Source organism: Lissotriton vulgaris, chromosome 2_1 (assembly GCF_964263255.1).
Source record: "Lissotriton vulgaris chromosome 2_1, aLisVul1.2, whole genome shotgun sequence".
In the NCBI taxonomy this organism is placed as follows: Eukaryota; Metazoa; Chordata; class Amphibia; order Caudata; family Salamandridae; genus Lissotriton; species Lissotriton vulgaris.
Window position 1 is genome coordinate 1,758,991,527 of NC_141687.1, and position 24,467 is coordinate 1,759,015,993.

Here is a 24,467-nt window from a genome sequence, read left to right on the forward strand (position 1 = left end):
GTAGGAAGTTATGTTAAGACCGCACAATCTTGCAAAATGTTGGAGAGCACGGGCTGAGGGAGGAGTTCTGGGGGACACAGCAGGCGATATCCTTGGGTTGAAAGTAGAAAGGTGGGAGGTGGATTGTCTGTGTTCTTCCGGTACGGAAGAAGGTAATCCATCTGAGCGGGGCCCCTTGGATGCTGATGTGGTGGTGTCTTGTGATCTGCGTGTGGTGGGATGTAGTCAGTGACTGCGATAAGGGTAGTGTTGGTGCTGTGTTTGCAGTGGAAGCTGGATTAAGAAACATTGAGTAGCTGGTTCTGCTCCATGACTTGCTTGTTGATGATCTTTTCCAGTACCTTGGCTTGGAAAGCGAGCAAGGCGATTAGTCAGTAGTTCTTGAGTTCGTTGGGGTGGGCTGAGGGTTTTTTGAGTAGTGGTCTGACCTCAGCATGTTTCCAGGTGTCGGGAAATTTTGTGGTGGTGATTGAGGTGTTGAGGAGGGTGGTGAGTTCCTGGCCGATCCTTTGATTTCTGAGATAGAAGATGTGGTCCGGGCATATGTTTGTGTGAGCTTCTGAATTTCATGGTGGAGGTGGTGTCCCGAGTGAATCACTGACAGAATATCGACGGACAAAATATCGACCTACAGAAAAATCAACGCGGGAATATCGAAGGCAAGAATATCGGCATCCTATATACAACATGGTAAGTACAAAAATATTGAGAGAAAAAAATATTGATGTTAAAAATATCGTAATTAAAAATATAGGGGTTTTTTGTAATTAAAAAAATTGTAAAATAAAGTCAATAATACTTATAAACCAAATAAACATAGTTAAAAATATTTACTAATGGTTACAATTAATAAATAATACATATACAATAATATAACATTAATTAAACATATACATAATATATATAATATATAATTACTTAATAATACATTTTAATAATTATTTTAATAGCTCATACATTATTCAAAAATATTATAAATAACAAATACATCTAAACATATAACAATAACATAAATAAAAAGTAAATAATTATATTTAATACATTAAAAAAATTAAATATACTTTCAATATTTTTTAAATTATTATTATACAACATTATCAAAAATAATAATGAAAATATTAAATAGCTAAATAAATAAAAATACTATTCAAAGTCCCAAAATAACTACAGTAATGATAACATTGGGTGCTACAGTAGGGAAAGCGTTGGATAGCATAGAGGTAAAAATTACTATTCCAACTCCAGAGGGGGCAACAGTAGGGAAAACATTGGATAGCCTAGGGTAAAAATTACTATTCCAACTCCAGAGGGTGCTACAGTAGGGAAAGTGTTGGATAGCGTAGAGGTAAAAATTACTATTCCAACTCCAGAGGGGGCAAGAGTAGGGAAAACATTGGATAGCCTAGGGGTAAAAATTACTATTCCAACTCCAGAGGGTGTAACAGTAGGGAAAGCGTTGGATAGCGTGGGGGTAAACATTACTATTCCAACTCCAGAGGATGGAACATTAGGGAAAGCTTTGGATAGTGTAGGGTTAAAAAATATTATTCCAACTCCAGAGGGTGTAACAGTAGGGAAAGCGTTGGATGGAATAAAGGTAAAAATTACTATTCCAACTCCAGAGGGGGCAACAGTAGGGAAAGCGTTGGATAGCGTAGGGGTAAAATTACTATTCCGACTCCAGAGAGTTTAACAGTAGGGAAAGCGTTGGATAGCATAGGGGTAACATTATTATTCCAACTCCAGAGTGTGTAACAGTAGGGAAAGCGTTGGATCGTGTAGAGGTAAAAATTACTATTCTAACTTCAGAGGGGGCAACAGTAGGGAAAGCGTTGGATAGCGTAGGGGTAAACATTACTATTCCAACTCCAGAGAGTGTAACAGTAGGGAAAGCGTTGGATAGCGTAGGGGTAAACATTACTATTCCAACTCCAGAGGGTGGAACAGTAGGGAAAGCGTTGGATAGCGTAGGGATAACAAATGTTATTCCAACTCCAGAGGGTGCTACAGAAGGGAAAGCGTTGGATAACATACAGATAAAAATTACTATTCCAACTCCAGTGAGTGAAACAGTAAGGAAAACATTAGATAGCTTAGAATTTAAATATAACATACTTCTAAATAATTTTTGTATTTAAAATAATGAATAATTAATTTTATTTTAATCTACATCATTTACAAACAATTCATAATTATTAAAAGCAATTACAATTGACAAATTAATTAACAATAAATTAACAATAAATACCAATAAATATTAATTAATAAATATTACTCACCAAATAAGAAATATTAAACAGTAAAATATTTTTCACTACACATTTTTTTATTATTTAAAATTAATTCACAATTAAAAATTATTAAACAATACAATTATTTTTCATACCATGTAATACTTTTTATGAAACATTGATTACCAATTAATTAAAAATAATTTCCAACTAATAAAAAATAATTACCAATTCAAATATTAATTGCCAATTAACAAAATTATTTACCAATTAAAAAATTAATTACCAACGTAAAAAAAATAATTAAAACATTCTTTACCAATTAAAAACACTAATTAGCAATTAAAAAAATTAATTGCCAAGTAATACTTAATTATAAATAACATAATTATCCATAACAATAAATAAATATAAATTACTTAATTACAATTAAATGACTTCCCACCCAATTACCCTATAAACCCACAACCCGCTACAGAAATAAAAACAAAAATTAATTAAAATGTATTTATAATTCCTAAAAATTAATAATTAATTTAGTATATTTAAATTACTTCCCACCCTATTCCCCTATAAACCCAAAACCCGCTCCGGTACTAAAACATAAAATTTACTTAAAAATAACATTATCAATACATAAAAATAGTACACATATAATTAAAAAAAAAAAAATACTTAACAAAAACTTATTACACATACATAATAAAATACATAACAGTAATACAAATATCGATATTACTAACTTCGATATTACTTGCATCGATATAAAAAAATCGATATTACTTACCTTAGGGTCGATATTCTGTCCAACGATATTCTTGACCTCGATATTCTATACCTTCGATATTTCCAACTCGTTATTTTTTTAGGTCGATATAAAAAAGTCTATATTTAGACTGTGTACCGCCCCGAGTAGAGAGGAGCTTCCAAGTGGTCAGTATGTGGTTTGTGTCGGTTGTGGTAGTGGCTTATCTGTCAAGGAAGTCCGTAGGTGTAGGTTGGGGCCCAAAATTTGTGCATGTTTGCGACCTTGTCACAGAAGAATTCGGTGAAGTTGTCGCACAGTTCTTGTGAGGGTTTGGTGATATTTTCACTGGAATCTGGGTTTCCGAATTTCTTATTGATGTTGAAGAGTTCCTTGGGGTTGTTGGCATTTCCATCCTACATACAGTGCTGCAGCCTTAAAAACTAGGATAAACTGTAACAATGTGCCGGAGAGGAGGAACTGAAGCTAAACCAAAATTACTTGACTCGCGCAACAATATTGGGACAGGATCAAAGGTCATGGATAGGGCAGGCAGTGACTACCCCTTCCATATGCTACCTTAGACTCTTCTTGCTCAGGCACGAACACTATGCCTGTGAAAACAGCAACTAGAATCTGTAAGGGAAATAACCTCACAATGTGAGTGTAACTTTTGACAATAAAATAAGTTAAACAAAGAAGTACCAGAGGGTCTGAAAGAGAAGTGAGTTTACAGTGGGCAGGGAACAGACCAAAACAAAAGACCCCTAAACTGACTCGAAAAGGCGTGGTATACAATGACAACTCGATAGATGGTCAGAGATACCCATCAGTCACCACTCGGAACCGCTCTTCATCATTTGGGATTTGTCAAGACCATCTATGCAAGTATGTATAATACAGACGTGAGGAGACCAGGTGGTGGATAGATCTCCTCCGCTGCACAAACACGTTTGCTACCCGACATCGAATTTGATATCACCACAGACCTTTTGGTCTCCTTCGATGTCGAGGCTCTTTACACCTCTATCCCCCAGGACGAGACCTTGGAAGTTATCCATTCTTTGTTGGACTCCAACAATCTGAATAGTATAACACCGGTTCACTTTATCATGGCCTGTGCCACCTTGGCCATGAAGCAGAATTTCTTTATAATTTGAGGATAACATATACCTGCAGGTGTCTGGCACTAGCATGGGGAGCGTTTACGCCCCCAGTCTAGCGAATTTATACGTTCACTCCTTTGAGCAGCAACACATCTTCAGCGATCTCAATCCCTACATCGATAACTTGAAAACCTGGAAAAGGTATATCGATGACGTTCTGGTGACCTGGCAAGGCACAAAGGAAAGATGTCTTGAATTCCTTGAATAGCTGAACACCAGGAACTCCTTTCTCAAATTTACTATTGAGATAGGGGGTCATGAACTTGCCTTCCTTGACCTATTGATTCTGGCCAAACCTGATGGTCTGCAATCAGAACTATATAGAAAACCCACCTCAAGGAATTCACTCTTGTTGTTTGACAGCCATCACCCCAAATCCTTAAGGGAAAATCTTCCCTTCGGACAATTTTTGCGGGTCCAAAGGAATTGTTCCACTACTGCAGCCTATAAAAAACATTCCAGTACTTTGTGTAACCAGCTTATTGCACGCAAGTACCCACCCAAGCTGGTTCAACAATCTATGAAACGGGCCATGAATAACAATCGTTCAGCCTTGCTGGAATCTACCACACCTAAAGCTCCTTTGGAACGACTCACTTTTGTGCATACGTTTGGGACCCTTTCCAATAGAATCCAGAAACTTGTCAAGAAACACTGGCCGATTCTTAATTCTGGACGTTTGACCCTGCAACATCCTTTGTTCTCATTCAAGAGAGGTTCCAACTTGAAAAACAGGCTGGTACATACAAGACCCCTTGAAGAGCAACCTAGGGCTCTCGGGTCACTATGGAACCTTCCTCCAGTCACAGGACACCACCCCTGTGGAACATGCCAAGCTTGCCCACAAACTAAAAAAACAACGGAGGTAGACATAGGAACATCAAGACCCTGGAAACAAGTGAAATTCACTAACTGTAATAGTGATCGATTAGTTTACCTCATCACATGCCCATGTGGGTTCAAGTATGTGGGGATGACCACACGTAAAATACGCATCAGGATATCGGAACATAAGAGCACGATCCGATGCAAAAGACAGGCCACTAAGCTTACTACACACTTTTTAGAAGCCAATCATTTGTCAGCTAACTTTCAATGGACTGTGTTGGAGCAACCCTTTATTCCATCCCACACTGTGGATGTAGCAAAATTTCTCCTGGTCAAGGAACAGAAATGGGTCCTTAAGCTTAACACTCATCAGAATGGGCTCAACGACGAGATTCCATGGTCTACTCTGTAATGAGATCAAAAACTGTAGCACTATTGTCAACTATCAGCCCTGTTATCCACACCCTCTCGGAATGGTTGTGAGAGGTGTGTGTAATTAGACACTTGCAATTCAACTTTCTGTGCTGGGATAACACAATTATTTAATACCTTGTGTATACATCATTTCCCATGCACAGTGACCTTGTCATGTTACATCTTGTAGAATCATCCCCGTAGTAAAGCCGCCTCCCATTAACCATTGCGGGTTTTCTCGCGCTTGTCATCGTGTTTATGATGAGCTTTTGTGGGTTCTTCCATGTCCTGAATATGGCTTTGAGGTCATTACCATCCCGCATGCTGTTGGACAACTAATGCGGGCTTAAATCTACCTGTTGTGAACGATCGGTTCGCCCACTATGTTTACAAACACTCGTTTCCCTGGCTACGCTAGACCACCAATAGCGAGCGTTATAACTTATGAAAGCGAGCCAATCACATTGTGGAACGAGTGTGTCACGTGCGCCTCTGTCCAATCAGCACTCTCCTTATAACGCAACACACTCCGACCTTCCGGTGCCTCCCCAGTCGGTTCAGACGCCGGCTAAGGAGTACCGACGTTTAGGTAAGACTGCATTCCTTTCTTTCAGCAGCGATTTAGACACTAAGGGGTCCATTAGGATGGTGGGCGGAAACAGTCCGCCCGCCACCCTAACGGAGATCGGGACCGCCCGCCTAAAGGGCGCGGGTCCCGACATTGGCATTAGGATGCGCCCGCCACTGTGGCGGGCGCATTCCTCAAATTAACATTGTGGCGGGCGGTGCTCACTGCACCGCCCGCCACAATGTTAAAAACAAATGCACGCATTTGCATACTCGAAGCAGCAGGAACCGCGCAGTGCCTGCCGCTGCGATTATGCAAATGCAGGAGGGTACCACAGGTACCCCCCCGTGTGCCACCCCCCTTTGCCCGTCACTCTGGGGGCCCACAGGGGCCCCCCAGAGTGAACACCGCATGCCTTTCCGTGGCGGCATTGCCGCCACGGAAAGGCATTGAGAAATGCCTATTCTAATATGGCTGGCGGTGTCTGATAGACACCGCCACCATGTTATCCCTTTTCCGCCCCGGCCGCTATGCGACCGGGGCGGAAAACAGGCGGCCGGTCTTTCCGACCGCTGCGGTCCCCTCCGCCATAGTAATATGGCGGAGGGGAATGCAGGGAAGGATGTCGGGCGGATTGCCTCCGCCAGGGTGGCGGTGGCCACCGCTACCCTGGCGGAGGCAATCCGCCCGACATCCTAATGGGCCCCTTAGTGAAATTTTCACCCACTAGCGCGCATTTTGCCAGGGATTTACGAGCTCCTTTACTACATGGCTGGCAAAGTTATTTCTGTAAATACTTTTGAAGGGTTCATGAGACTGAAGTGGGGTTATTGACAACTCTGTATACTTCGTTCTTTTTAAATCCTTTACACACCTTCAGTCTATGAAAGGTCTTTTGATATGAAGGTTTTTACACACTTTGATAAACATGTTTTCATTCACTTTTACATGTTCTATAGAGCGGTGCTTCACTCTACTCTTGAGCCACTGCCAGGTGGGGTGAGGTCTTCACGTCTTACAGATTATGGTAAGATGCTATTTTCATACATATTTGGCATATAAATTATATATCCAGATAGTGGACATTTAATTACACTACTATTTTGAGAGTGTCTAGTCAGCATTATCAATTTGACTCAGTCTAAGGTCTATACAGATTAGACCTAGCTTTTATGTGAGTTTGTGTGTGTAGTTTGTCAGTCTGACATTTGACCTTTTTGTTCTGACCTTTCAGTGAACGACACTAGCTGTAAGCTTTAGACAAGGCTCTTCACCTGGAGACTGCAGGTGACTTTTGTACTTGTCTGTCTTATATTGTTTCTTAGCTGTCACTTATTATTTATTTTACAAATTGCAGTAGCATTAATTTGTTATGAGGTCCTGAAGAAAGCAAGGACTACTATGTCCACACATTGCTGAAACATGTCGACCTGGTTCCATCTCTAGACAGCACATTTTTCAAACTGTCTATAACAAATTTTTAATATTGGCGAAGCGAGCATCATCCGAATAAAGTTTGTTCTATGCTCCCTTATCCAATATTATAAACACTTTTTACTTTTACTTTTTCACTTTGAAGTTCTGTTTTCGCACTGCACTTCCCCAGTCACACCACGCTTCACCACTCATCAGTCTTAAAGAGTGGTAGACCATACTATTGTTTGTGCAGCGGAGGAGATCTATCCACCACCTGGTCTCCTCACGTCTGTATTATACATACTTGCATAGATGGTCTTGACAAATCCCAAATGATGAAGGGCGGTTCCGAGTGGTGACTGATGGGTATCTCTGACCATCTATCGAGTTGTCATTGTATACCACGCCTTTTCTAGTCAGTTTAGGGGTCTTTTGTTTTGGTCTGTTCCCTGCCCACTGTAAACTCACTTCTCTTTCAGATCCTCTGGTACTTCTTTGTTTTTCTGTATTTGTGGGGACTGTTCCCAGAGTCTGGTCTTTAAATATTCCCCCGGGTCCTACCTCACCGTAGTGTTTTTGTTAATAAAATAAGTTATACAAATCATGTTTTCACAGACACATTTGGGAAAATGGGAACAACAGCTAGTGAAATGACCTATTTTGGCATCACCAATTAGTGTGTACAATGTGTTGGGCCTCAGTGGTAATCTACAGGAGTAGCCATGTGCTAACAAAACAGCCTGGGGCAATAAAGAGGCACGGAGCGCTGTGTACCCTAGGGTACATATGATAAGGTAGTCTGAATGGTAGCCTAAATCAAACATTCAATCCTTTCCATTAGCTTTTTGAGTTACTCCCTCCACAGAGTCGCTAAAAGACTACACACCCTTTGTGTGTGATGAGTTCAGCCGCACTCATTCCCAAACAGTATGCAAAACATGCCTTTGCCTGTGAAGAGCTCACACTCATCTTAACCTCAACTCATACTCATTTTGCACCACTGTTTCTCACAACCTCCTCCTCCCCTCCTCAACTGTTTTTTAAAAATTCTTTTTCAAACAGAGTCAGTCATCAGTGTACACCAGGAGCGTCGCCCCACTGCTCTTTGAGCAGGAAAAATAAAATGATTATAACAAAGTTATTATCATTTTATTTTTCGCAGGTTTGGGGTTGGGTTAGGGCGGGGCGGAGATGGAGGCACAGGGGGAGGAGTGGTTCGGCTACTCCAAGTGAGCATGACTGCTAGGTCGGCCGTCCTGGTCCGGTCAAGCAGTCATGTGCACTTTGCATGTTTCCCACCAGGCTGCATTACACAGCCTGGTGGAGAACATGGCCAGGCCCCCAGATCCCATATGGATGCCGATCCAGGGTGCTCAGACCAATCACAACTCTGCATTGCAGAAATGTGATTGGCTTAGGGGAGCCTGGGTGCTTCCTGGTTCAGGAGAAGCTGAGGAGAGACGCGGCAGGCGGGCGTGGAAAGTGGTATTTTATTTTATTTTATTTTATTATTTTGTCCCCCCCTCCATACTCATTCCCTGCTAGCCACTACTGGTGTACACATCATACATCGGTACAGAATAATCGCATTACTATAGGTTCATAGGTACAGGATTAAATGTTCCGTACTGCATAACATGTCTAAAGTGATGATGAAAGAAGATAGAGAAATTACTCAGCCACTGCAATTTGTGTGTTAGGGAAGCATGCATGGCTACTGCCTGCCCTGTGCCTGGCTCTTTTTTTAGGGAAAAATGCACTGGTGCTGCCTTTGCTGTGCCTGGCTCTCTGTGTTAGGGTAGGGAAGCATACACGGCCATTGCCTGCATGTGCTGGCTCTCTGTGTTAGGGAAGCATGCGCTGCAGCAGCCTGTGTTGCACCAGTCTCTCTATGTTAGGGCAGCAAGCGCTGTGGCTGATTGCACTGCGCCTGGCTCTCTGTGTTAAGGAAGAATGCCAGCATCTACCCTGCTTGTACCTGTGGTGCATCCATTAGTGAAGATCTGTAGACATCTTTTCACTTTTTAACTATGCAAAAGGCAAAACAATAGTCTCTTCCAATGCTGGTATTCTGCAAGGGTTGACAACAGATGCCTGTGGCATAATTACAGTACAACCACTGAGTACTGTTCACCGAAGGGATATGGTATATCAGTGACTCAGAGCGCGTGCGGGGGCGTTCATTCTCGCGTCATCATGATCCCACTTATAGTGTCACGAGAACAATAGCTGTCCCCGTTATACAGCGTGGCTGGGTGTAATCTTCCCTCCAGCACATTCATATTCAAATAGAGAGGAATGAGGAGGCACTTTGCATCACTAATGGGCTATGGAGCAGCAGTAGGGGGTCCGTACGTGACATCACAGCGTCCACGTGCTGGACCTCCTGACTTACCATGCTGGGATTACAGACAAGAGTCACGCCTTTTAAACACTTCAGATGAACATGGTACTCTACAGATGGATGAAGCATGGATGGAAAACATGTCTACTCAAAATGTCATGCAACCTTTCTGCTTAACAGAACTGGTACAGTGACCTTTGCTGACCTGGGTGGCATGCCCCTCGCCTGCTGCAGTGGGTCCATATTTGATGCTGTTAAGAGTAATATAGCTGTCCTTTTTTGGGGGGGGGAGGGTGCAGCTTTTGGGACACTCTAAAGCCCACGGCACTGGGTTGGGATCGGTGAACTTGTCGCCAGAGTCAACTGAGTTTGTCTCACTCCTGATACTCACCATTTTTCACTGGAACGTGTGAGTGCTCAGTATCTCCATGCCTTCCCCCCCATGCCACCGCCTCCCAAAGCGTTGTGGAAGGGAATTAAGAGAACATCTCAAAACAACAAAATTCTTGATAGATAGCTTTGCAGGAGCCATTCAGAGGCATCTGTGCTCCCGTAGGCTAAAAATACTCCTTGTTGTGAGCTATGGTGCAGGAACCTATATCTTGAGTAGACATCAGCACTCAAAATGGAATGTCTCTGCATGCTACATGAAGAGAGGCTATGCCTTAGATCTTGGGTAATGCTCTCTCCACTTTCGCTCCATCGCATGACAACAGGAAGGACATAAGCATAGATGAGTACTGCTGTAGCACAGTACACCTTTTAGAAACACTGACATGCTCTTAAATAGCCACATAAATTACCTGAATCTATTGCAGTCCATAAGAGAGCCAGGTGGCAGCTTCTGACCGAGGATCCACAGCTTATCTACGGTGCCTTTGTATTATCTGCAATGAAGAGCGATATATGTGTGAGTTTTTAAAGTGCCTCCTTCCGAAGCGAGTTACAGATAATTCGTACAGATAATTCAGCTGCAATATAAATCTTCATTAGCACATGCCAGTTTACATCATTCTTGCATCTGCACTTGACGAATGCCATTTCAACACATAGAATCCCTCCCTGCAGGATATCTTTGCTTGAGCCAGTCTCTAAGTGCCTTTAAACTAGGGCTACCGGATGAGTCCATGTCCTCAGGGACAATGGTGCCCAGCCCTGGGCTTTCATGTAACAGCCTGATGCATCCAATAAGCTGTACTCCTGGCGCACCTCTAATGAATGGACTGGGATAACTGGTTAGGTCACAATGGTTTATAGAAGAAAGATTGGACTGGATTTGATACCGTGAGCAATAATCATCCAGACCCATCTTCTGCTTGTCCGGCACTTGAGCACTTGACCCATAAGCCATGGAAACTACAAGAATATATGACAGGACATGCAGGTTCACATCTTATAATCATGCAAATCAACATCCATGCACTAATCCCTGGCAATACGTATCTCAGTCAGCTACATCTCTCAGAGGCAGTTTGGAAGGCCAATAAAGTGGAACATTAAAATATAAAGGATCATAGAAGGCCAGCTACGAAAAGGGAGCTTTTAACATCAAGGGGTTTAAAGTGACATCACACACAAAAGAAAGGCTTGCGTGGTCTATGATGTGATAGACAAGGAGTAGTTTCTTACCTGTAATTCCAGTTCTGTAGTAGGGGTATCTCTGTTATAGTCATAATCTAGTGAATAGTCCCGCCCATGTGCGTGGACCCCGGGGCAATCAAAATTGTCTCTTATGTTGTCTTCTTCTGCAGTCCGGCATAGACTCTTAAGAGAAAATCAAAGACAAATAATGCAGCCTAAAACTACAAGGCTACACTGGCCAGCACTTCATCTTGAAGTGAAAAAAGATAGCCAAATAATATTAAATTTTATACACTTTGCAAAGTTTCACAGCTAGAGAAACTCCCCTTCACAAAAATCCTTTGTCATGATAGAGAGGAAGGGTTGGACAGACAAGCCCCATAGGCTGCCATTATGTGTCTGAAAAAGGGAAACCGTGCCTTTAAGGAACTCTCCAGAGACCCTCGGTATCCCCGGATGCACATCCAAAGGCCTTTAACTTTCAGTTCTTTTTGAAGGTGTTTAAAAATTAGGCCTGTAGCATTCAGTACATTATCATTTTATACACCGGGGAGGAGGGCGGGCGCTTATGACTATAACAGAGATATCCCTACTACAGAAATGGAGTTACAGGTAAGAAACTACTCCTTCTGTAGTAGGGGATCTCTGTGTATAGTCATAATCTAGTGAATAGAATGGCAAGCCCATCCCAACAAACCAAACCAGCGGTGGAGGAAACAGATAAAACTATTACTGTGCAAACAGTTTTCTCAACATAGCCTGCCTAACCTGAGCGTCTGCTCTGGCATCAGAGTCCAGGCAGTAGTGTTTGTCAAAGGTATGGACCGACTTCCAAGTGGCAGCCCTGCAGTTATCTGCAATCGGAACATTACGTAGCAAAGCTGTTGTAGCGGCTTTGCCCCTGGTAGAATGGGCCTTAGGCTTACCCCTAAGGTCCTATTAGCCTTTTGATAACACAACTGGATACAGGAGTGGCAAGCCCAGTCCTGACCGAACCATAATTGACAAACAATTGGTCCGACTAACAAATGTCCTAAGTCTTATCTAAATAGAACTTCAACACCCTTCTTACATCCAGGGAATGAAGAGACCTCTCCGCCAGAGAGGAAGGACGGTGAAAGAACGTAGGTAAAGTTATCGTCTGATTGACATGAAAATCAGAAAACACTTTAGGCAGGAACTTAGGGTGAGTCCTCATGACAACCTTAGAAGCATGACACACTGTATAAGGCTCGTTGCAACACAAGGCCTGAATCTAACTCACCCTGCGGGCTGGAGTTATAGCCACCAGGAAGGCCGCCTTTTAGGAAAGATGCTGCAGAGAAGCCTTATGAATGGGTTCAAATGCTCCTTCACCAACCGAGACAGCACCACATTCAGTTCCCATGAAGGCGATGGACGCCTAACAGGAGGAAACACTTTCTTCAATCTTTCCCAAAAATCTTTAATGACAGGAATCTGGAAGAAGGATGTTTGTGAAGGGCATTTCCTATACGCAGTTAATGCTGCGAGGTGAACCTTAATAGAATGGAAATTAAGGCCAGATTGAGCCAAATGCAAGAGATATGGAAGGATGACATCTTCCTTGCAGGAGGTAGGATCAGCATTCTTGGACGTGCACCAGATGCAGAACCTCTTCCACTTGTAGGCATAGGAAGTCCTGGTGGAAGGTCTCTCAGCCTCCATGAGCATCTCCATGCAGTTCTCAGGCAAGTTCAAGTGTCCATACTGTACTATCTCAGGAGCCATGCCGCCAAACTCAACAATGAGAGGTTGGGGTGCACCATCTGCCCCCCGAACTTCGTTAGAAGGTCCGGCCGACATGGAAGCCGCAGATGGGGTTGGAGAGACCGGTGGAGCAGGACTGTGAACCACCACTGTCGAGGCCACTCCGGAGCAATGAGGATCATTGGCACCCTGGACTGAGACAGCTTGACGAGCACTGCCGGAATCAGGGGAATGGGTGGAAAAGCGTACAGAAAGATGTTCAGCCAGCTGATCCATAGCGCATTCCCCAGAGACTCCGGTTGGTAAAACCTGGAGGCGAAGTCTCTGCATTTTCTGTTTTCGGTGGTGGCGAACAGATCTATGTCTGGAGTGACCCATCTTTCGAAGATGTTTCCTAGCACCTCATCGTTTAAGACCCACTCGTGGTTCTTCTGAACGAGCCCGCTGAGTGCATCCGCCTGAGCATTCTGCACACCTGGTAGATGGGTTGCCGTTATCATCAGTCCTCTGGCTAACAGTCAGTGCCAGATTGACTGCACTTCTTGAGACAGTGTGCGCGATCTCGAGCCGCCCTGCTTGTTGAGGTAATGAATACATTGTGGTCGTATTGTCCATCTGTAAAAGCAAGGAGTTGGTCTGGAAGTACGGATGAAAGGCTTTCAGTGCCAAATGAACAGCTCTGAGTTCCAGAAAGTTGATGTGGTACGTGGATTCCACCTGGGACCACGTTCCCTGGATCTGAAGATGGTCTGAATGCGCTTCCCAGCCGTGGAGAGATGCATCCATCACAATAGTCTGTGTGGGAATGTCCTCATGGAAAGGGACCCCCTTGAGGAGATTCTCTGCCGAACACCACCATCTCAGAGACCGCTGAGCGTGTAGAGACAGTTGGATCCTGTCATCCCAGCTCCTTAGTTTCTGGTCCCATTGATCCTACAAACACTCCTGCAGCAGTCTCATGTGAAGGCGTGCATGTGGTGTGAGGAAGATGCAAGAGGCTATCGACCCCAGAAGATAAGACACCGTCCTTACTGTCGTTGATGGAATCGACAGGAGATTCTGAGCCTTCCGAAGGATCAATAAGCGTCGCTCCTCTGAAGGAGACACGCTTGTTCTGATAGTATTGATGGAGGCTCCCAAGTACTGCAGGTACTGAACAGGAGTCGGAACGGACTTGGACATGTTGATGTGCAAACCCAGTTGATTCAACAGAACGGCCGTCCTGTTGAAATGCAATTTCGCTTCCTGGAAGGTGGAGGCTTTGATCAACCAGTCGTCCAGGTACGGGTAGACAAACACCTTGTTCTTTCTCAGGTGTGCTGCCACCACTGCCATGCATTTTGAGAAAATCCTGAGTGCAGACTTCAGTCCAAACGGTAGTATGGTGTATTGATAATGATTGGTGCCGACTAGAAATCGCAGGAACTTCCGGTGTTTCCGTGCAATGGGCACATGGAAGTACGCATCCTGTAGATCTATTGCACAAAGCCAGTCTCCTCGCTGCAGCTGAGGATAAATCTGGTGCAAGGACAGCATGCAAAATTTCTCCCTGCGAATCCACTTGTTTGCATGCCGCAAATCCAGAATGGGCCTGAACTCGTTCTTGTCCTTTTTGCGTACCAGAAAGAACCATGAGTATAGACCCTTTCCTCTTTGAGACAGAGGGACATCTTCTATCGCCATTTTTCTTAACAGGGTATCGTCCTCCGCTTGTAGTTCTCGCAGTTGGTAGTGCGAAGGGACCAGTGGAATAGCTGGAGAGGGCTGACAAATCGAAGACTGTATCCATTGCAAACAATATTCAGCACCCACATGTCCTGAGTAATTTTTCTCCACTCTGCCAAGTAATTCTGTATGCTTGCCCCCACCAGAGCGGGTAACGGACGAGGGGGAAGTAACTCCTCAAGGCTTAGACCCGGCCGGGCCCTTATTCACCGAGGAGGACTGCTGTCCGCTTCTGCCCCTCTGATGTTTTTGGAATGTTTGTCGCTGGTATGGCTGTTGCTGCTGCTGTTGGCCTGCTCGGTGACCTTGGCCCTATTGATACCTCTGGGAAGAGTAACGCCTCTGGAAGGGACGGTATGACTTCCGCTGCTTCTTTGGTTTCTCCATACCTACAGCCTTCAGCGTTTCCACTTCCGCCTTCATGCGGGCCATCTCCTCGTCCACATGAGCACCAAAGAGGGTGGATCCTGAAAAAGGCAAATTAGCAATTCTCTGTTGTGCCTCAGGCTTAAGAGAGGTAAGGCGCAACCAGGAATGTCGCCTCAGGTTAATGCCATGGCAGTACCCATGCGCGGCCAGGAGAGAGGCATCCACCGCAGAACTGATGACCTGATTCAAGACCATCATGCCCTCATTCAGAATCTCCTGGAAGTCTTCCCTCCTGTCTCTCGGGAGGAGCCCAAAAAATTGTTGCAGGGACTCCCACAATGAGCGATAATATCTGCCCAAAAGCGCTGATGGACTAGCTGCCTTCATCGAAGTGGCAGCCGAACTGCAGACTTTCCTTCCTGCCAAATCCATATGTCTGCTCTCCTTGTCCGGAGGGACCGTAGACGATGGGACAGTAGAGTGCTGTTTCTTGGCCGCTGTCACAATGACAGAATCCGGTACAGGATCTGCTCTTAAGAATGCTGGATCAGAATCCGGGGGCCTGTACTTCTTTTGAAGTCTCGATGGCACCGACTTCACCGAGGCCGGCGTCAGAAACAGCTCCATGGCCGGTTCTTCCAGTCCTGGCACCAAAGGCAGCAAGGGGTGAGAGAAATGCCTGCATTGCAACGTTTCAAAGATCACGGAGGTGGTAGGGGTGGGCACAGTCAATGTGATCCCCAACTTCGCTGCCCCCCTCAGCAGCACATCTTGGAAAGTCGCAATGTCATTCACTGGGGACACTCTCGTTGGAGGAGAGTCCGACAAAGTGGGAGACAGGATGAGTCCGTATACCTGGACCGTGACCTGTCCCTCCGCCGACGGTGGAGTAACCTTGTTGAGGATCGACGCTCACTGCGAGAGCGATGCCTCCCTCTGGATCTTGACCTTTTCTTTCTGGGCCTTGCAGGAACCACCGGCCTCGGGGGCTGCGGAAGCGGAACAGGCAGTGCCGGAACCACAGGGCTCGGTAGTGGAGGCCGAGGCAATGGTGGCAGAGGTGGAGGTGGTGAAGGAGGAGGAGGAGGAGGAGGTGGAGGAAGCTGCGGAAGAGAAGAAGGAGGAGGATCAGGGCACTTGTCGAATAAAGCTGGCATTTCGACAATATAGAGGTGGCAAAACTGGTCAAAAAATATAGCAACTGGAAGAGGAAAACCCCAGACGTCGAGTGAAACACTCAAAACACTGGAAACGTTCCAAAAATTGAAGATATACCCAAAAAGGTAGAGCTCAATGCTCCAGGTTCCTGCTAGCAGGAGCCGGAAAAAAGAACTGAAAGTAAAAGGCCTTCGATGTGCATCCTGGGATACCGAGGGTCTCTGGAGAGTTCCTTAAAGGCGCGGTACCCTTTTCCAGACACATAATGGCAGCCTTTGGGGCTTGTCTGTCCAACCCTTCCTCTCTATCATGACAAAGGATTTTTGTGAAGGGGAGTTTATCTAGGTGTGAACTTTGCAAAGTGTATAAAATGTAATATTATTTGGCTATCTTTTTTCACTTCAAGATGAAGTGCTGGCCAGTGTAGCCTTGTAGTTTTAGGCTGCCTTATTTGTCTTTGATTTTCTCTTAAGTGTCTATGCAGGACTGCAGAAGAAGACAACTTAAGAGACTATTTCGATTGCTCCGGGGTCCACGCAATGGGCGGGACTATTCACTAGATTATGACTATACATAGGATCCCCTACTACAGAACAATGTCTTATGCTATTTATGTCTATGATGTCCCTGGGACCCCCGTTATTAAGAGCGACGCCATTTACAATTGTTTAATTGCATAGGCCCCTGCCTCTAGGAGGACCCAAGGACCAGAGGCATGCCGGCCTCTCAGACTTTTTTCCCAACCAATTCTAAAACTGCAAAAACTTCAATGGCATCCTGCTGCCTTCCAAGGGTACCATTCTGGAGCCTACTCCAGGTCTCCTGAGACTGGAGGGAGGAAGCAGATCAGCTCCCAGGATTGTAATGCTTCAGAGCCTATTATTTCAATGCCCAGTCTTACAAACAGTGAAAAAAGAAGCATATTCTTTACTGGTCTTATGTAAGAGCAGCGAACAACTGGGCTTCTAATCCGCTATCGTTGAGGACGGGTTCCTTTGTAATAAATACAACAATGGCAGGGTATCCATGGGGACAATTAGAATCCATCCGCCTTACTCACTGATGGAGTATAAATGCAATCATAAGTCAACAGAAACCTCCAATGGTTCTTTCATAACTCATCTGTGTGACGTAGGGTGGTGTGAACAGAGTGCCTTGGCAAGTATCTTATCTCGTGTATCCATATACACAACAGCAAAAAGATAAATGTTAATTTAAACAAAACCAACCAAATAAAGTTAGTTTACAGATGCGGCCATGCATTATTATTGCATGTCAGTATATGACGGTGGACACCGAGGCTTACATTAAGTCAGGAAGTATTAAACAACTCTGAAATTCAGCACTGAGGAGCAAGCATGATGGTTGATTTCAAGTTACATAATAATAACCACAGGGATTGGCTCCAACAAAGATTTTTCTGTTCCCCTGAGGGCATGGTCTACTACCCACCCCTTCCTGTCTGAGCCCATTGTGGTCACCACTTACCTGCCCCTTTCCACTACCACTTGAGTTAGGGTGTGATTAGATCAATGGACTTCTGCATAGAGGAGAAACCTCTAAATAGGTACGATGCACGAGACTGCCCCCTTTTTAGGGTCTCACATATTCTACTGTACTACACTAAAGCTTTTGTCTAGCACTTAATAACCCAAACAGGACACAAACGCTCCACTTTTCGTCAGCTCCTGGATGCCCTTTCAGATGTTTATGATTGAAAGGGTTTCGAAACTTAGTAAAACTTGAATGAGGGATGTTGACTGAGGTGCGTGAGGTTTACAGACATGCTGCAAAAAAGGCTTTGTTGCAGAGAGCGTGAGAGAAGATGCGCCGCTTCTGACCTTGGTGTGTGTTTGTGTGTTGTTTTCAAGGTTGCCATGGTTTTTCTCTCTAGAGGTTTAGTAGTGTGAGTGAATCACCTTACATAAAAGGAAGGGGTGACTTTCTTCTGTGCCATGTGCTCTTACTTCCCTACTTGCTATAGAATGTATTACTTTTTCTGCACTCGTTTTAGAGTTGGAATCAACACCTAGCTCCAGACTAAACCCATTTTTGGGTACTACCTTAGGAAAGAACATCTTGAATCTAGCTGCAATTGCTGTCAGGAAGTCCCAACTAGCCGAACTTGATGGCTCAACCCCAATGTATATAAGCAGACCCGCACAGCAGACATCAATCCTTCAAACGCTTAATACTCGGTTGAGCACACCTTTTTGGTCAAGCCACCTTCCTTTAGAACTATGCCGGGTCAGGGGGCAGCATTTAACTGTTAAGATCACCTGTTCTATATGTTAAACCTCTGTCATCCACCTATCACCCCACCACCACCATCAGCATTTTGGAAAGCCACTATGAATTAACTCTGCGTAGAGTGGTCCTCAAAAGAGAAGTAGTCACTCTCAAGCCTTTCGAATGGGTTTCCTCTTCAGAATATTAATTACATCTGGTAGCAGCTTAACTACATTTGTTTTTTTTTATCAACAACAGTACACTTTGTAGGTCTTTACATTTGCACCTAAACAGTCCTACAGTACATCGTTCAATATTGTATTAAATCTTGTTAAGTGCCTCCGTTGTATCCTTAGGATCTGGGAACTACATGAGTGGCAGGGGTTGGGTATGTTTGTGAGTGCCTGTTGGCTTGGGGTGAAACAGTCTCTGTCGGCCACCTCAGAACACCATACCCAAGCTGGCTCTTCTGCCTTTTCTATGTCTCCTCTTGGATGGTCTCAGCCCAGTCACTTTGGACCAAGCCTCCCTTAGCTGTAGGGACCGGGACTGACCAATAAAGACACAATACCGGTCTACCTAAGCGTTTGGAAAACACAAGTTCTAACCCTGCCCATCTCACATCTATTTTCAAAATGCTAGGTTCTGAAGGACTCCGTAAATTGTCTTTATCTACAAAAATCAGAAGACAATGAGAGTCTGCCAGAATGGATCTAATATGGCTACCAACTCCATCTCAAACACACTTTGAGGGGAAAAAAGAGACCAGTGCTATTTTATTGGACAAGAAGGACTAGTCACATTCTAAACCCTGGACACCCCACAGAGCTGAACAATAGCCATTGAGAGGCAGAGATTGGTTTCTAGTGGAAAACCTCAATTTGTGATACTCTTGTGTCTGATTCATCATCAAAGGTTCACTTCTTCCTGTAGACTCTTCACCTCGCAGAGAGTACCAGTTAAAAGTAAATTAATAAGAACAGTTCCCATACCACATTCAAGGCTCAGTTCTCACCGCCAGCATATGACGTACTCACAAGCACCCAAATGTAGGGGTCATATCTCTTTCTAGTTGTGCTTTTCTTCTGGGTTTGGGCTTTGGACACTGCAAGAACAGGCGCCATTGATGCATACAAAAAGGGGATAAAAACACCATACTGTGGACTGCTCCATTATAAATATAAGCCATCTTAGAGAAACTGCTGAACTTTGTAGATTTTCCTCAGTAGCACATCTGCCATCAGCAGAAGCCACAACACAAGGCACCACATTTGTCTTGAACTCAAGACATGTACTACAGAATGCTGCAGCACAGATCATTAGGGAATACGCTGCCGAACAAGATTAGGTTCAATTCTCCCAGGGAAAGCCATGTTTCCTCGCAAGTTTCAGCGTATTTTACTCGAACCGTATTTACAGGTCTTACCATTTGTTTCCTTTGTTTTTCCATTGCCTCATCATCATCGTTTCCCCAAAGTCAGCCAAGCCTTTCGTTTCGTCTTTTGACCATACTTTGTTGTAATTATTTCTTCTTTCTTTCTGAACTTCAAGCTCTGGGTTTTCCATGCAATGTGCTTAGACTGTATTACATTTAGTACGCATTCCCCGGCATTCTAAAAGAAGATTTACACTTCAGGCACAACCAAAGGAGATTTATAGCTTGGCGACTGTAAAAATATAATCATGTATTCCTATTGCTTTAACATTAATGTCCATTCACACCTGTGTATCACAATGTATTTTGATATATTTTATAATCCAATGTGGATGCCGTTTTTTATTAATCTGAAGTGCCCCTTTGCCTGAATACGCCTGCTACGTTTCATGGCTCTAGTAGGCATACAATCCAATTTTATTTGAGGATGTGCATTTGTACGTTTCCTACGTCACGTAGTAAAGCGTAGCCTCGCTTTCCATGTTGGCAACCAGAAGCATGATTTTAGCAGGTAATGAATTCATCAGCGTGCTTATTTATTTGTATCTTAGTTTCAAGGATGTCTCACATTTTCTCCAAAGACCATGCCAAGTGCTCCTTAGTTTCACTAAGTAACAAGTTTCTATAAGATATTTATGCTTCATCTAAAAAAAGTGTATAAAAATTGTCCAAAATTGCATGCATTTCAGCATTACATGCTCCAACTGACCTTCGTGAGCGAGACAATTGTCTCCTGATTATTTACTGTGTTGCTTGCAATTTTTGTATTAAACACGTTAGACTTTTAGCGTTCCCGATGTGTTGTGTTTAATTTTAACAGCGACTTTAAAAAGCCTCTTTGCCCAGTTGATGTGAAACTAAACATTTCCTCGAATAATGAAGTTTACCGCCCGGACCCGCAAATGCGTCCTATGCATGGTATTTTTAAAAAACTGCGGAAATTCTCACAGCTCTGATCCATAGTCACCCCATTTCAATTAAATGTCAAAATATCATGAACAGAAATATCATCCGACATAAATATTGTGTCCCAAAATATTTTCTATTAGTCTGAGGCTGAAGGTGTACTTAGCATGGCATCTCTACAGGAGGTCCATAAATCTGCTCTCTGAGCTACTGCAGAAGACCAAATGGCTGAATCCTGTGTAATTTAAATTAAGTATTTCCATTTAAATTCTGACCGTTTCTTAATATTTTTTTTATTCTGTTCAGAGTTTCCTGAGTGCAAAACATTTGAAAAATAAGCCATGCCATTTATAAAGATTGAAAACACTGAATTCCATATACAGGTTTGAGCTACTATAAGATATGTGTTGGCTTTTCTTCCAGTATTCTGAAATCATTGGCAAAAGCAACAGCTCTGCATGTGCATTAGATAGGCAAGAACTATTGGCTTTGCCAATGCTTGTTTATATTGCACAGACACATTCTTTCATCTCTCAGCCAAAGCAATTGTGCTCTCTGAGGTGAACTCCAAATTTGTGGAAATCTGGTTTGAGAAAAATGCAATGAAGTGGAGTAAAGTTGAATTTGAAGCACTGGTAGACGAAAAAAGTGCCATTGAGTTAGGAAGAAGGACAGAATCCAAGCTTACTCCTCATTAGCAAACGGAGGAACACTGCTGTCCTATTGCAGCCACTTCTGAGATTGCTGTAATGTGGTAGCAGTATTAGGCAGTGGTGTAACGAAAAGTGATTAGGCCCCACTAAGACGCCCATGCTCACATATATCATAGACCTGAGACTGTATGGGATCCCTCTGAAAAGTGGGCGCCCCTACGCCGCAGGAGCTGCAGAGGCCTATGTTGCTTCCCTGGTATTAGGATAAATGTGCCTCGCCTTGACAGGCCTCGCAATACACTTCCTACAGCAAGCTATTTATAAGCAGAGTTTTCCCTTAGAGAGGAAAATTGTGTCTGTAGATTGGGTGTGGACGGGCCCTGGTTCAAAAATAGCACAAACTTTTATCTGTTTAAAATAAAAGCCATTACAAGGAAAGAGCCCCTCCACTACCCATGGGAACCTCGCTGCTCGGTCCGCAGCCGGCTGTATTTTCCGTGACATCATCACAATGTCCATCACGATTACGCTTCTGTGTTTCCTTGAAGTATGTGCGGAGAGCTATGTGCAGTGGAAAGGTTACATCATCCCATATCTGCCCTACTGAGGAGCCTGACCATATCTGGAAGTCAAAACTCTTCAAAATATAGTCAAGTGCTTGGCAGGGCAAGTCTCATGCATATCCTAGGTGGCACCAAGCTTCAGGTAATGGAGCTAGAAACAAGCACTGAGGCCAAAGGATTAACATGCCATATAACGCTTTATGCAAGGAACTGCCATAACCCTTTATGCAAGGAACTGCCATACACAATGGGACAAATGATGTAGACTGATGTTCTCTGCTCATAAACAGGGCTCAGTGGGCAAAGGGTTCCTGCCACAAATGCAAGCACCCATGCCACAGCCTACTTTTTTATAGGCTGGTTGATGTAGGCTTAGTTTAAAAAAATAAGAGAACTGGTCCTCAATGGGAAATTACCTGCAGATTAGTGTGACATATAGAACATGTGTATTACATAGTAGAGCTTACCCCTCTGGGTGTACCTGTGTTCACACTGGCCTTTCTTGGTTTCTTAATGTTGACATATATGACTTGATTTCCCTTGTTGACTGGATACATGTTTCAAGCTATGTTTATTTCTACAGTATTTTAACATAACGTCCACTGTTTCTCTGATTTTGCACTTTATTTACTTAGTATAGTACCAGCATTCCGTTCTGGGTCAAGGTTGTACATTTGTTAACTAAAACATGAAAAAAATGAGTTTCTGCGCAATTCGCAACCTATCATCTACCAAGTGATGCCAAGTGCGCTTGCGCTATCTGTAAAACGTCTACCTCTCCCTGTGCCCAGACAGAACCCATCCGCATGGCAGGGCAGACACTGAATGAACTGTGCCAGCTTGAGGCCATGCTGCGGCACTGGGTATCAGGACACTTGCGCATTTCTAATCGCGAGAAGACGCGCAGGAGAGGTGTTAACAAGATTCGGGTAGACACGAATGGAGGCACTAGTAGGTGCGACCCTTGACAACAATCGAAAGGCGTTCTTTGTGATGTGATTGTGGTAACTGGCTTCCCTTTAGTAGGATAATTACAGATCGTTAGGTCGAACATTATCTAATATACGTGCAACCAAGGGGTCAATTTAGGGCCAATGTAAAATGGATACATCATAGTTTTAACATTAACAGAGAAAGCATGAGATTGGATGTTCAGCTGGGGAAACATCCTTTACAACGCAACTTTTACCACACAGTGCTTTTACATCGCAACTTTTACAACGCAAACCATTACAACGCATTGCGCAGGGGGGCGCTCTAGGATAGGGAATAGATTTAATTTACTATCCAACCCCTTCCCTACTATCCACGGGGACTGGAGTTGGAATAGTAAATTAAACTATTCACTATCCAGCACCCCTCAACACTATGCGTTGTAAAGGCATGCGTTGTAAAACTTGCAATGTAAAAGCATGCGATGTAAAAGCATGCGTGTGATATCATACATCCGTTCAGCTGTGGTTTAGACAGTGCAAGGAGATAACAACATACATGGGGAGGAAAAGCAGTGCCATGGAACTGTAATCTATAGTGTAGGATGCTAGGAGGACCGATGGTTGACCTTGCCTCTGGAATTACGCAGCAGTGTATCACTGATCAAGAGGGCCTTGCTTCCTAAACATATGTTCTAGTTTATAAATAGTTCTACCCCTTCAAATCTTGAGGATTATGAGACAGTGCTCCATGCCCTTATAGCCACCATTGTTACTGCTACAGCCATCTACTCACAGAACACTATTTCATCACTCCAGTCTCATTAAAAGAATCCATTACACTTATTCAAACTAATATCTCTGCTGTTGACTTTGTACAATAATTAAACTCTAAGATCCACAATATTTGGAATAAACTCAACACAAAGCTCACACTCCTCATCCTTCCACCTAAGTAGGCGCATCCACTTACTTTTACCTACTTTCACACCGCATGTCATTTTGGCCGTCTGTTTCTCACCTATCTAACATGTTTCTAGCCACTTGTCTCTAACCACAAAGCTTCCAGTCTGCTGTTGTTCTCTTGAAACTGTCTTGTATTTAGCAGAATTATTCTCTTTCTATTTATTCACAATCATCTCTATTCGGTGTGGTCTGACTTCCACGCTCTTCACTCACCATAGATTGCTCTATTGCAAGCCTTACTTATTGTGTTCCTCACTTTGGTGCACCACAAATACTGGTTTGCATCCCCCAACTTAACTGCATTTGAGGTAGTCGTCCACCCCATCGTCCTTAACATTTTCACCTCTTGGTATCGATGGCAGTGCCCTCCAGTGGCTCTCCGTCTACCTATTCAACCGCTCTCTTTCTCTCTAATGAGTCTTGTCCCAGCACTCGTCCACATATCTTCCAGCTGTCATTCCCCAAAGACTGCTCAATGGCCATCAATTCTTCTCACTATAGCCCTAATCC

At 43.7% G+C, this 24,467-nt stretch overlaps 1 protein-coding gene across 1 annotated transcript in view; it reads right to left on the reverse strand.

The window, feature by feature from the left end:
• Positions 1 to 24,467, reverse strand: part of LOC147733247 (uncharacterized) — a 531,395-nt gene that overhangs the window by 234,935 nt on the left and 271,993 nt on the right. Inside the window, exon 3 of the mRNA XM_086957810.1 lies at positions 10,516 to 10,599. The gene's annotated coding sequence lies outside the window, so the exon portion shown is untranslated. The remainder of the gene's footprint in view (positions 1 to 10,515; positions 10,600 to 24,467) is intronic.